The 15,059-nt window shown below is 22.3% G+C and overlaps 2 protein-coding genes across 8 annotated transcripts in view; one reads left to right on the top strand and one right to left on the bottom strand.

Annotated features, from left to right (window-relative positions):
• LOC122497978 (serine/threonine-protein phosphatase 4 regulatory subunit 1-like) overlaps nt 1-15,059 on the top strand; it is a 595,496-nt gene that overhangs the window by 332,462 nt on the left and 247,975 nt on the right. The gene's annotated exons all lie outside the window — the stretch shown is intronic.
• LOC122497984 overlaps nt 1-15,059 on the bottom strand; it is a 97,249-nt gene that overhangs the window by 16,423 nt on the left and 65,767 nt on the right. The gene's annotated exons all lie outside the window — the stretch shown is intronic.

Below are 15,059 nucleotides of genomic sequence, written 5' to 3'. Positions count from 1 at the left end.
AGCATTTTATTTAATAGCGAGAGATTGCAGAGAGAAAAATTATTTTTCATATTTTTATTATTTACACTGCAATTTTTATAGCAATTTTTTTTTTTAATTTTTGACCTGAGCATTGTCACAGGTCAGGAAATTCAGGGGAAAGTCAGGAAAAATAGAATTTGTCAGGGAAAGGTCAGGGATTTTTATTAAAAGTTTGCAATTTTCATAAATAGCTGAACATCAAGAGATATCGATTTGAAATTTTTGAAAATTGCAATTTTGAATGAATTTAATTAGAAAATTAAATTTAAAGAACAGATTTTTAAAAAATTTTAAATAATTAAAATTCTTCTGTTATGAGTTAAATTTTTTAATAATTATATATTCAATTAATTATTAAAAATAATAGAAGAATTTTAGTTCAAAAAAACTATTTAAAAAATTGAATTTTGGAAAAATTACAAATAATTGCAGTAATTCAATTATAATTGAATTACTGCAATTATTTGTAATTTTTCCAAAATTCCATTTTTTCAATAGTTTTTTTGAACTAAAATTCTTCTTCGCAAAAATTGAATTTCTGTGAAGAATTTTATTATACTTTTGATTATCAAAAGTTTAATAAAATTCTTCACAGAAATTCAATTGTGTTCCAAAATTAAAATAAATTTACGGCAAGATTTTAATTATCTTTATAAATAATAAAATCTTTCTTCAAAATTAAATTATTTTCAAAAATTTCAATGAAATTCTTGATAACAATTAAATTATTTTTCAAATATTTTAATGAAAACTTTCGTAAAAATTTAATTAATTATAAAAAATTTTCGAAATTCAATTAATTTCAATATCTACTATTTTAATAAAATTTCTTAAAAGAATTCAATTATTTCAAAAAAATTTAAATTTCAAATATTATTAATTGTCAAATATTAAAATTTAACTATTTCAAATAAAATTCTACGCAAAAATCTTATATTTTCAATATAAATAATAAAAATTTCCCTGGAATTCAATTATTCACGAATTTTGTATAAATTTCTTCCCAATAATTTAATTTATTTTCATAAATAATAAAATTTATCAAAGAGATTCAATTATGTTCCAAAATTAAAAAAATTCACGGCAACATTTCAATTATCTTTATAAATAATAAAATTTTTATCCGAAATTCAATTATTTTTAAAAATTTTTAATTAAATTCTTGATAACAATTAAATTATTTTCCAAATATTTTATTTTTATTTATTTATTTATTTATTTATTTTCATGTATCATTTTAATGAAAACTTTCGTAAAAATTTAAATAATTATAAAAATTTTTCGAAATTCAATTATTTTCAATATTTACTATTTTAATAAAATTTCTTAAAATAATTCAATTATTGTAAAAAAATTTTAAGAAAATTCTACGCAAAAATCTTATATTTTCAATATAAATGATAAAAATTTCCCTGGAATTTAATTATTCACGAATTTTGTATAAATTTCTTCACAATAATTCAATTATTTTCATGTATAATAAACTTTTTAGAGATTCAAATTATTCTCATATAAATAATAAAATTCTTTTTAGGAATTCAATTATTTTTTTCATAAATAATAAAACTCATCGTAAAATTTCAATTATTTTTAATACAATTTTAAATAAATTTCTCGAAAAATGCAAATAATTTTAAAAATTTCATTAAAATTCGTCGAAAGAATTCAATTATTAAAAAATTTTTTGATAAAATACTTTATAAAAATTCAATTTTAAGAAATATTCAATTATTCTCGTCCAATTTTCTAATAAAAATTAATTTAAAAATTAATTTTTAGCTAAAATTTTAGATAATAATTGAATTTTAAAAGCATTAGAGCGTAAATTTTTAGAAATAATTGAATTTTAAATAGGTTTCAGATTAAAATTTTTGAAAATTTGAATTTTTCATACTTTTAATTAACAATTCTGTGGCATTAATTTTTTTGAAAAAGTTGAAATGCATTTTTTAAAAAAATTATTTGAAGTTTTTATTTTCTAATATATATTTAATTTGAAGACTTTGCGAATATTCGAAATTTCGTGAAATTAAATTTGTAAACAAATAAATTTGGAAATTTTCAAAGAGCTTTTTCAAAAATTATTGAAAATGATTCATTTAAAGAAGATGTTTATTTAAAAAAATAAAAAATTCTAGATTTTATATAAAATATAAAATAAATATATAATTATATTAATATAGAAGTAAATATATAAAAGACAATAAAAAATATAATTAATAAAATATAAATTTATATATCAATAAAATATAAATAATTATTTCTAAAAAATAATAATATTGTAATTTATAATAATACATTAACTTTAAAAAAATACAAAAATCTTACTATAGAAACAGAATTTATTTAACATTAATTTTAAATAATCGAGAAAATTTTGAAATTGAAAATAAAAATATATTTCAATAAAAATTAGAAAATAAAATTAGATAATAAAGGAAGAAAATAAAAATTAATTTATGAATAAATTGGAATATAATTTTTGAATTCATTAAAATTTAAAAAGATTCGAAATGAAAAGTCCCAGTAAAATTGATTGTTTCTTTTGACTCTTTTTTCTTTGTGTAAATTAGAAGTGATTTGGTTAAATGTAAAAAATAGCGTCGAAATGACACAAGAATCGTCTTGCATACGTTTCCTTTCCTAGTAGTTTTGTAGCGGAAGTGTCGCGACGAATAAAACTGGCCCATAAATTTTCGAAGGAGAGACGACATCCGGTCCCTTTTTCTCTCCCTCTCTCCCTCTCTCTCTTTCTTTCTCTCTCCTCAAGATACAAGATGTCTCGAGCGGCCCTCTCGCGGTGCACTCCTGCTCTCCTTTCACGAAATTCCGCGAAATTCTTAAAGCTCTCGTACGGCCCTCGACTGACGCCTCTTTTGTTTAGGGCACAATTGTACAAAAAGCCTTCTTTCTCTTTGAACAATTCCATCAAAACGAAAATAATTTGTCAAATTAGTCGCGGACAATACAAACTTTATTCATTACACACTTTAGTCGGCTAATGACGCAATCGATGTATTTTTCTCTATTTTATTTTCTTATTTTATAAGCCAGAGAAATAAAATTCATTCGTAAATCAATTTTTTAATAAAAGGAAAATTAAAGAAAGATGAATTAATTATTTTCAAAATTGTACAGAAAATTTTGTTTATAATTTTTTTTAATTTTTACTGAAGAATTACTAAAAATTAGTAGAAATTTAGATACAATTTTCAGTAAAATTTTCTATTTTATTTAGTGGTTTAAAATTTGTTACTAAATTTTGAGTGTAAAGTGACTAATAATTGATAGAATTTTTCTTCACCAATTTGTAATAAAATTCACTATTTTGTTCAGTAGTTGATTAAATTTTTTTTTTTTTACTATATTTAGTCAAAAATTACTGAAAACCTAGTAGAAAATGTTTTACCAATTTTCTGTAAAAATTTATTACTTTTATTTAGTAGAGAAAATCTTTTACCATTTTTCAGCAAAATGTACTATTTTATTTAGTAGTTCAAATTTTTTTACTACAATTTTGAATAAAAAGTGACTGAAAATTAGATTTTTTAAATTAATTTTCAGTAAAATTTTCTATTTTATTTAGTGGTTTAAAATTTGTTACTAAATTTTGAGTGAAAAGTGATTAAAAATTAGTAGAATTTCTTTTTCTAATTTGCAGTAAAATTTACTATTTTATATGCCAATTCAAATCAGTATATTTTTTTTAGTCAACAATTTTTTAAATCAATTTTCAGTAAAATTAACTACTTTATTTAGTAGTAGAAATTTTTTACCAAATTTTAGTAAAATTTCCTAGATGGTGGTAGGAATTATTTACTAATTTTCAGTAAAAATTGCTTACTTTTTACTAAATTTTCAATAAAAAGTGACTAAAAGTCAGTAGAATTTTGTTTATCAGTTTTTAGTCAAATTTACTATTTTATTTATTGGTTCAATATTAATTACTACATTTTGAGTAAAAAAAGATTAAAAATTAGTGATATTTCCTTTTATACAATTTGTAGTCAAATTTACTATTTCATTAAGTAATTCAAAAATTTTTTTCAGTTAATTTTTAGTCAAAAATGATAATTTTAGAGCAATTACAAATGATTGCAGAAATAATTTGTAAAATTGAATATTGTAAACAAATTGATTTGAAAATTGTCAAAGAACTTTTTCGAAAATTATTAAAAATAATCCATTTAAAGAAGAATTTTATTTAAAAATTCTTGTAAATAATAATTGAATTTTTGTAAATGATTTTATCAATCGGTAATCTTTAATTATTATAAAAAATTGAATTTCTAGTTTTAAGTAAAATGTTCTCTAATCTGACTCGACCTGGTTATATTTTGGTCAGTAATTGGTTTATAAATGGTCTGTAATTTTTCATTTTTGGTCCGTAAAGTTCGTGTTTTTAAACACTTTCACTGGTTCGAGCCCTGAATTTGCCACTTTATACAGAAGTAGAATTTTTTGACTAAATTTTTAATAAAAAGTGACTAAAAGTTAGTAGAAATTTTCTTATCAGTTGAAAAAGTTATTTTCAATTGAAACTAAGTTAATATGAGAAGGAAGAAAAATGTTCTCTCATTACTAATGAAAGAAAATTTTGAAAAATGAAAACCAAAAGTAAGAAAAAATAAAGAAGAATCGCGATATTGATTGATCAAAGGAATGAAATTCTAGAAAGGAGATAGACGGAAAATTTGTTTGCTCTGGTGTGATAGGCGAAAAGAAAAAGAGTGAGAGAGGGAGAAAATGTGGTGAAAGACATAACGTGCAAGAAAGAGGGAAATAGTATTAGAGAAGCAGGGCCAAATATACGCTGTGCGTCAGCGTCGCGGCGCGCGGCGTCGCGTCCTCCCTTCCTGCTGTTAGCATCACCAACTCTCTCTTTCAGCCAGTAGCTTCGTTTGAGGTCAACGTCATCCTCAACTCCCTAGGGATGTTTGATGAGATACTTTTACATCTATTTAGATAAACATCCCAATGTCCAAAGTAAAGTAATTATTTACTTGTAAAGCAAAACTCTGCCAAAAGAAAAGAAATGTTTATCTTCCCTAAAATGCAATCTATTTTGCGGGAGGATATTACGTTTTAATGTTCATTTCGACATTTTTTTTTCCTCCTAATTTTTAGCCATCGTTTTGCTTGTTTTTGTTTTGGAAAAATATAATTGTTTTTTTTTTTTGAGAAGCATTTATTAATTTATTTCTTCCTCTTCTTATTGATATTACTAATTACCGTTTAATTATGGTATTTGGAAATTTAAAAAAACTTTCAAGAGCCAAAGCTATGTTCTCAAGCCAGCAATTTTTTTAATTTTTGACTAGAATTTCATAAGTATTGACCTGGAAAAAGCCTGGAATTTTACATATATCATTTTGTGGCAACCATGATTATTTACAAATTATTTTCATAAATTATTATTCAATAATTTTCATAAATAATAACATTTTTAAAGGGATTCCATTATTCTCATAAATACATAATAAAACTCATCGCAGACTTTCAATTATTTTTAATTTTTAATACAATTTTAATGGAATTCCTCGAAAAATGTAATTATACTTAAGAATTTTATTAAAATTCAGCAAAGAAATTCAATTACTTTAAAAAATTTTGCTACAATTTATTTATTACAATTTAAGTATTATTTTCAATATATTTTTAATTAAATTTCTTGAAAAAATTGCATTATTTTCATAAATAATGAAATTCTTTGTAACAATAAATTTTTTTTCAAAATAGTTTTCATAAAATTCTTCGGAGAAATTTAATTAATTTCACAAATTTGACAAAATTCAATTATTTTCAATGTCTACTCTTTCAATAAAAATTCACAAAAGAATTCAATTATTTAAAAAGAAATTTGAATAAAATTCGTCTCAAGAATTCAATTATTTCCAAAAGTATTATAATTCTTCGCAAAAATCCAATTGTGTTAAAAAATTTACAAAAATTCTCGTCAAAATTTAAATTATCTTTATAAAAAATAAAATTCCTATTCGAAATTCAATTATTTTCAAAAATTATAATAAAATTCTTGGCAGAATTTCAATTATTTTTAATACAATTTTCATCAAATTTCTCGAAAAATGCAATTATTCCTAAAAATTTTATTAAAATTTGTCAAGAGAATTAAATTATTTAATAAAATATTTATTTTTCTAGTTAAATAATTGAATTCTCGTAGAATTTTCTAATAAATGTTCATTTAAAAAATAATGAATTTCAGTTAAAATTTTAGATTATAATTGAATATTGAAAGTGCTATAGCGTGGATTTTATTGAAATAATTGAATTTTGAAAAGGTTTCAAATTAAAATCTTTAAAAATTTCAATTTTTCATACTTTTAATTAAGAATTCTATAGAATTAATTTTTTTCAAAAAGTTTAATGGAATTTTTTTTTAATTATTTAAAGTTTTTAATTTCTAATATATTTAATTGAGGAATGTCAGAATAATCGAAATTTCATAAAATTATATTGTAAACAAAAGAATTTGAAAATTCACAAAAAACTTTTTCGAAAATTATTTTTAAAAAATTGACTTAAAAAAGAATTTTAGTTGAAAATTCTAGAAATGAATAATTGTAATGATGAAAATAATTTTTGAAGAAGTTGCAGTAACAAAGTAGCAAGTTTAATTTAATTATTGTAAAACATGAAGAAAGCGTGTGATCGCTATCTTCATGTTTTATAAGAATTTAAATTTCTATAAAATTTAAAAAAAAATTAAATTATTTACAAAAATTTTAATAAAATTCGTTGCAAGAATTCAAATATTTTAAAAAATGTTATAAAATTCGTTATGAGAATATTTCATTATAATCATAAATAATAAGATTTTTCTTAGGTTTTAAATTATTTTTAATACAATTTTGAATTAAATCCCTGAAAAATGTACTTATTTTCAAAAATTTTTTGCAAGAATTCAATTACATTTCACAAATAATGAAATTCTTAGCTGAAATTCAAATATATTCAAAATCTACTATTCTAATAAAATTTCTCAAAAGAATTCAATTATTTACAAAACATTTAATAAAATTCGTTGCAGGAATTCAATTATTTAGAAAAATGTAATAAAATTCGTTATGAGATTTCAATTATTATCATAAACAATAAAATTTTTCCTAGGACGTGATCGATATTTTTATGTTTTATAATAATATTCTTATATACTATTGAATTTCAAATTTTTGAATATCTTAATTTATATAAAAAAAATAGTGATTAAATATTTATTTAAAAATGAAGTTATTGATGTTTTCGAATAATTTTCGTTTAAAAAACCTGAAGAAATTCTGTTTTTAAACCTGGAGCAGTTAATGAATTTGAAAAGAACAAAAGCGTGGCAACCCTGGTTATTTAACAACTCAATTTTTTTTAACTTCGAATTTTGACAAGATTGAAAAATTAATTTAATTAATTAATTAGATTTAATTTTGAAAAATTTAAATTACATAAACCTTTTAGTCTAAAAAACAGTCTTTTTTAGACAAAAATCTACAAAAATCAGCTAAAAAGGAATAAAGTAACTTTTACCATAATTTTGTAGTAAAATACAAATTGTTTGGAATTTTTTGCCAATTTTCTCTAATTCCTTGAGTAAATTTTATCATTTTTGAAAAGAATATTTCAGAACTATAAGAATTAGTAAAATTCACTTAATTGTAATTATTGTATAAATTGTAAAAATTTAAATTAAATAAATAGTTTTACAAACTGAATTGATTCAATGCAAAAAATTTTTTTCGAAAATTTCTATATGAAAAAATAATAATGATGAATGAAAAATTCCGTTTTTTAACCTGGAAAACCTGTAAAAGTCAGGAAATTTGAAAAGTGCAAAAGCGTGGCAACTTTGAAAAAATACTAAACTATAAAAAAACTTATGTGAAATTTAGTATAATCATATCAAATATCAAGAATTTTAGTTAAATTTTATTAATATATTATTTCTTTCACTTTTTAGTATTTTCTATGTAAAAATTTCGGTTTGTTGCACTTTTCCCCCAAATTGTAAAATACTTTTATACAAAATTTAATATATATTTTTTTTACTGTAAAGGTTAAATAAGAAAATAATTTTTACTGTACATATTTATTGAGAAAAATTCCATTCTAGTAAATTTTGACTGAAAAAAATCCCCTTTACATATAAGTTTCAGCGAGAGAAGAAATCTAGTAAAAATTCTGATAGACTCAAAATTAGAGAAGAAGGAAACAATTTTTTTTGTTGCATTCTTTTTTCTTGTTTTTTTCTTTCTGCAGACTTGCACACACACGTTTTAGTTCCGCAAAGTTGAGACGCATTCTTTTTATAATGTCTGCGGGTGCTCTCTTTGAGTTTTTGATTCTGGGTCTTCTTATTCGAATTCCAGTAGAAAATGTCTTTCAGCAGTGTTCAATTGAAATTGTCTGCTTGTGGGTAATGAAAAGACTATGTACATGTGCGTATATATAACGAGAGAAGTAGGAGGAGGAGGAGGAGTATTCGCGGTTTGCCGGTTCGTTTTCATCGCCTCATCTTCGTTTTGATCGCGTCTAGAGTCTTTCGAGTCTAGACTTGTAGCAGACACGTTATATGTATATAACCTAAGGTCCGAATTAAATTTAGCGGTATTTTGTTTCGTCTGCGCCTCTCTCGCTCTCTCGCTGCGCCTATGTGTATATACTAGTGTCCGAAATGCTGTTTTTTTGTGTCTCATTCTAGCAGTGAGTTCGCGAATATATAGATAAACTCTCGGCCAATGTATTTTCACAGACTTCCAATACTTGTCTCGAAAACTATAAAAGAGAATCTTCTCAACGGCGGTCTTAAACATGTGTATTTATGTGGGTTATATACAAGGTGGAGGAATTATTTCAAAACTTGACGAGATTTCGTCAATTATGTTCAACTTCATTTTTTTAGTTTCACTTTTTTTCCTGTTTCACCTTTTTTTGGAGATTTTGCTATTTTGCTATTTTAGTATTTTACAATTTTCGCACTTCACTATTTTCATATTTAACTGGTTTAGTATTTTACTTTTTTCGTATTTTACTATTTTAGTATTTTTCCATTTCCATATTTTACTATTTCCATATTTTATTATTTTAGTATTTAACTGATTCAGTATTTTCAGGGTTGCCACAGGTCAGGGAATTCAGGGGAAAGTCAGGGATTTTTACTAAAAGTACTGAGAAATATTAAATTTTTAGAATTCATCAGGAAATTCAAAATTTTTGGTGTCTTTGTTATTTGTCTCATAAACTATGAAATTGACAAGAATTCTAATACAAAACCTTCAATTTTTTCTATTTCTGACAATAATTTCTTTTTAATTAACTTAATTCTTGAACAACTATCATAAAATTATTACTTAGAAATTATTATTTAATGAATAATTTTATTTATTTATTTATTTATTTATAATAAGTTTACTTAAAAATTGCAAAATTAATTGGATTTCACAAGAGTTGCATTTACAATCTTCATAAGTAGATGAACTTCAACGGTTTTAATTTGAAATTTTAGAAAATATCAATTTTTAATGAATTTAAACAGAAATTTTAAGAACAACTAATTACAGAAATTCAATTATTTTGAAACGTGATAAACTTCTTCGCTTAAATTTAATTATGTTAAAAATTTTTTAAAAATTCTCATCAAAATTTCAATTATTTTTACAATAATAATAACCTTTTTCTCATAAATTCAATAATTTTCAAAAATTTTAATAAAATTCTTAGCAAAATTTCAATTATTATCAAAAAAATTTTCCTCATTTCAATTATTTTTAATATTTACTATTTTAATAAAATTTTCCAATAGAATTCAATTATTTAAACCAAATTTTAATAAATATTTCACAGGCATTTAATTACTTAGCAATTTTTTTTTATAAATTTCTTCGCACCACTTTAATTATTTCGAAAAATTTAAATAAAATTCTTTTAAAAATTCTATTATTTAAAAAAATTTTGACAAAATTCTTTACAAGATTTAGTTAATAAAATTGCAATTTTAATAAAATTTTCCTATACAATTCAATTATTTTCAATACAATTCTTCTCATAAATAATACAATTTTTCTCGAGAATTTAATTATTTTAAAAATTTTGTTAAAATGCTTTACAAATTTGAAAAATTATAATAAAAGCGATCATAGAATACAATTATTTTCTTAAAGTACATAACACTCTTTCTAGGAATACAATTATTGTCAAAAATGTTTGTAAAAATCTTTGATACAATTCAATTATTATCGTAAAAAATAAAATTCTTCGAAGCACTTCAATTATTTAAGAACTTTTATTAAAATTCTTCCCAAGAATTCAATTCTTTTCAAAAATAAAATTTTTCACAGAAATTCAATTATTTAAAAAAAAACTTAATAAAATTTTTCGTTAGATTTCAATTATTTTCAATTTTTTAATGAAATTTCTAGATGGAATTTAAATAGTTTCAAAAAAAATTTTTTTAAATTTTATGTTATTCAATTATTTAAAAAAATTTGAATAAAATTCTTCACAAGAAATTACTTATTTTCATAAATAATAATATTTTTCACCGGAATTCAATTGTTTAAACAATTTTTTAATAAAATCCTTTGCAAGAATTCAATTATTTTCATAAATAAAAAAACTTATCGCAGAATTCAAATTATTTTTTATACAATTTTAAATAAACTGATAGAAAATTGCATTTATTCTTTAAATTATACTTTTTAAATTCGCCGAAAGAATTCAATTATTATTTAAAAATTTTGATAAAATTCTTCATAAAAATTCAATTTTAAGAAATATTCAATTATTTAATTATTTATCTTTCTATTTAAATAATTGAATTCTCGAAAAATGTTCTAATAAAAATTCACTAAAATGAATGAACTAACCAGGTAAAATACTAAACAAATGAAATACTAAAATAGTAAAGAACTGAATAATTAAAATATTAAGATAGTATAAAATACTGAATAATAGTTCTCGTTCTTGAATAATTTTTATTTATTTGCGCAAGTAACACGAGAAATGAAATAATTATCTTTGACGCAAAATAAAACTCTCATCAAAGCAGACTCCTGCTTTTTGGCAATTCTTTAAAAATCAAAAATAGAATAGTCTCGTAGTGTATAATGACCCCAATTTAGACAGATTTAAAAATAAAATAACTAGTCAAAAAAAAAAACCGCGAAATAAAAAAATTGATCTTATTCATAGGATTATGCCACAGGTTTTTTTGTTTATAATTTTTTTTAAAATTCTAGTCAATTTCAATTATCTTTAAAAATAATAATAGTTATTTTCGTAACAAGGGCGCAAAATAGGTGATTGCGACGATAGCGAAATGAAGGAAATTCATTCATGAAATGAATGAAGTCGTAATCACCTTTGCGCCCATGATGCGAACATAATTTTTTGTCCTAACTGCTTGGAAAGTATGGCATTGAGGGCACGCACGATTAAACGCTCATATTAGTTAAAAATTAAGCTCTATATAAACATTATATCGAATGATGGAAGTTTTAAAATAAAAATAAAAAACAATGTATTCTGGAAACATAGTATTTATTTAGAACGCAGTAATTAATAATTAAACAAAACTGAAACAAGAACTTTTAAAATTGACAATTTTGATAAACGAAATGGGAACAAAACCAAATGTCTCATTATTTTTTTTAGAGAAAATTAAAAAAAATTGCAAATTTTTATAGACAAAATAAAACAAATTGAAAATGTTTGCAGTTCTATAGTCAACATAAGAAGAAAGTCGAAAATGTCGCATTTTAATGAAGAAAATCGAATAATTAACAAGCGGGCGCAAAATACTTTTCCGCCTGCTTCCCCCACTCCCGGGCTTAATGTGTTACTTTGCGCCCGCCTTAAGTGCCCGAAATGACATACTTTCCGTGCAGGTAGGACAAAAAATCCTTTTCTAAAATTCAATTATTTTCGTAATTAATAAAAATTTTACAGAAATTCAACTGTTTACAAATTTTTTATAAATTTTTTCGCAATAATTCAATTTTTTCATAAATATTAAAATTTTTTACAGAGATTCATGTATTTCCATGAATAATAAAACTCATCATAGAATTTCAATTAATTTGAATTAAATTTCAATCAAATTCCTCGAAAAATGTAATTATTCTTAAAAATTTTCATAAAATTCGTCGAAAAAATTTGATTATTTAAAAATTTTTTGATAAACTTCTTTATGAGAATCAAATTTTAAAAAACATTCATTTATCCAATAATTTTTTCATTTTTGTATATAAATAATTGAATTCTCGTAGAATTTTTTAATGAAAATTGTTTTAAAAATTAATTTCAGTCAAAATTTAAGGTGATAATTCAATATTAAAAGCATTATAGGGTGAATTTTTAGAAATAGGTAATTTTGTTTTTTGAAAAAGTTCAATTTTGAATTTTTTATCTGAAATTATTTCAAGTTTTTATTTTCTAAATATACATATTTAATTGAAGAATTTCCGAATAATAAAAATTTCTCTAGGAACTTTTGCAAAACTTATGAAAAATAATTGATAATTGTTCATTTATTTCTTTCGAAGAATTTGAATTAAATTTTTGAAATTTAATTACATTTTTCGAAGAATTTACTTAAAATTGTATTAAAAATAATTGAAATCCTATGAAGAATTTTATTATTTAGGAAAATAATTGAAGTCTTGCAACGAAGTTTTATTACATTTTTTTTTTTTTTTGAATAATTAAAATCCTGTGAAGAATTTTATTATTTATGAAAATAATTGAATTTTCGTAAAGAATTTTATTACATTTCTTTTCAATAATTGAAATCCTGTGAAGAATTTTATTATTTATTAAAATCTAAAAGAATTGAATTATTTCAAAAACATTTAATTAGAATTATTGTATTTAAAATAATTGATTTCTTTACAACAATTTTTGAAAAATATTTGAAAATAATTGAATTCCTGTAAAGAATTTTATTATTTATGAAAATAATTGAATTTTTGCAACAAATTTTATTAAATTTTTTGTAAATAATTGAATTCTTTTGAGAAATTTTATTAAATTTTTTGTAAATAATTGAATTGCTTTGAGAAATTTTATTAAAATAGATTTTGAAAATATTTGAATTTCAGCTAAGAATTTCATTATTTGTGAAATGTAATTGAATTCTTGCAAAATATGTTTGAAAATAATTACATTTTTCGGGGATTTCATTTAAAATTGCATTAAAAATAATTTATATCCTAGGAAAAATTTTATTATTTATGATTATAATGAAATATTCTCATAACGAATTTTATAACATTTTTTAAAATATTTGAATTCTTGCAACGAATTTTATTAAAATTTTTATAAATAATTTAATTTTTTTTTTGATAATTTTATAGAAATTTAAATTATTATGAAACATGAAGAGATCGATCCCTCCGAGTCTTCGACTCGGAGTGCTCGATATCTTCATGTTTTATAATAATATTTTCAAAAGTTATTGAATTTCAAAAAGTTTAAATTTGAATTTTTTTTTAAATAGTAATTCCTATGGAAAAATAATAATTAATAATAATAATAAATAATAATTTATTTAAAAGATAAGTTATATTGATGTTTTCGAATAATTTTACAATTAGAGAAATTCGTAAATAGAATAGAATATTTTTTAGGGTTAGGGAAAAAGTAAAAATTTAGTCTGAAAATCAGGGGAAAAGAACATTTATTTTTCATGGAAACCCTGTTACTGTATTTTATTATTGGAAAAAGATTATTTGAAACAAATAGTGTTTTAAAAAAATATAGTTTCAAAAAATAAAATTTCCAAAAACCCTGAAACAGGTTCAAACAATGTTTACTGCTGAAGACTCTATTTTTTCAGAGTCAGTATCAGCTATCAGTCAAGTTCGATGACTTGAAAATTAAAGTGAGGACGATGAGCAGATGGCGCTTTTTAGGAGCAAGGGCTCGTGCCCCTAACCCGCCCTTACGATTTCTTTCAAGGCGTCGACCAGATGATAATTAGAGATTCTCGTTTGGGATAACAGAAACGCAGACAATCTCTCTGTCTCTCTTTCTCTCTCTTTAGCAAAACCATTCGCCCCGTCATTCTCCACCTTTCTCTCAGCTTTCGTCCCGATTATCCCATTAATTATACAATGCAGCGCACAAAGGTGCATATTGTGTAATTACACATAATATCTTCATATATTCGACCCCCTTAAATTACATCTAATTCCGCAGGTTTTTACCCATTTACAGTCTCAATTGAATTTTCCCCAAGCAACAAATATAATGATGTGACGTAAGAAATAATGAGTAAAATGATCTTTTCGGATAAGGACGTAGGAGAAGAGGGATTATTGCCAATTGCGACGATTGGTGAGAGGCTGGTGATTATAATAATTAACGATTACAACCATGTATGACAATTCATTCATTTTTATCCATCAATGTTTATAATTCCTAAATTTTAATTAGTGTCTAATTCTGAATTAGTTAAAAGTAGTATTACTGGCAGAAAAATTTTGGTTACAATTTTTTTCAAAAAAGAAGATTTTAAGGTAAAAATACACCGAATAATTCTTTAACTCCTTAGTGTATTAATGAAATTATTGACATTTTCATCTCTAAAAACATAAAATAATCATTTTTGACTCTAACTCAGGGAGTAAGACTTCAGCTCGCTTCAGGGATATAAATTTATTTCCACATTTTTTAATTTAACAAAAATACGGGAAACTAATTTTTTATTTTATACTGTTCATCAACGATTTGGAATTTTTGAAATTCCCTTTAAGTCATTACCCCTGAATGAATATTTAAATTTAGAGTTTCACCTAACGTTTAATGAATAAAATATATTTATAAGACGACTGTTATTAATGGTAAAGTCATCTGGTGTAAATGAGGAAGGAAACTGAATTTTGGAAAAGGAAGCGGAAAAGAGGATCTTGAGTATATTTTGGGATTTTGTACGTGCTACTTAACCACATTCGTTCACTTATAACCACCTACGTTCGTAGATTTTGTTTCGAAAAAAGAAATTTCCCCTTCCGTTCCAAAAACTGAAATTA

This window comes from Leptopilina heterotoma, unplaced genomic scaffold, assembly GCF_015476425.1.
Source record: "Leptopilina heterotoma isolate Lh14 unplaced genomic scaffold, ASM1547642v1 Lhet_14, whole genome shotgun sequence".
Lineage (NCBI taxonomy): Eukaryota > Metazoa > Arthropoda > Insecta > Hymenoptera > Figitidae > Leptopilina > Leptopilina heterotoma.
The sequence above is the reverse complement of the archived record's forward strand: the minus strand, read 5'-3'. Positions and strand labels throughout refer to the sequence as shown.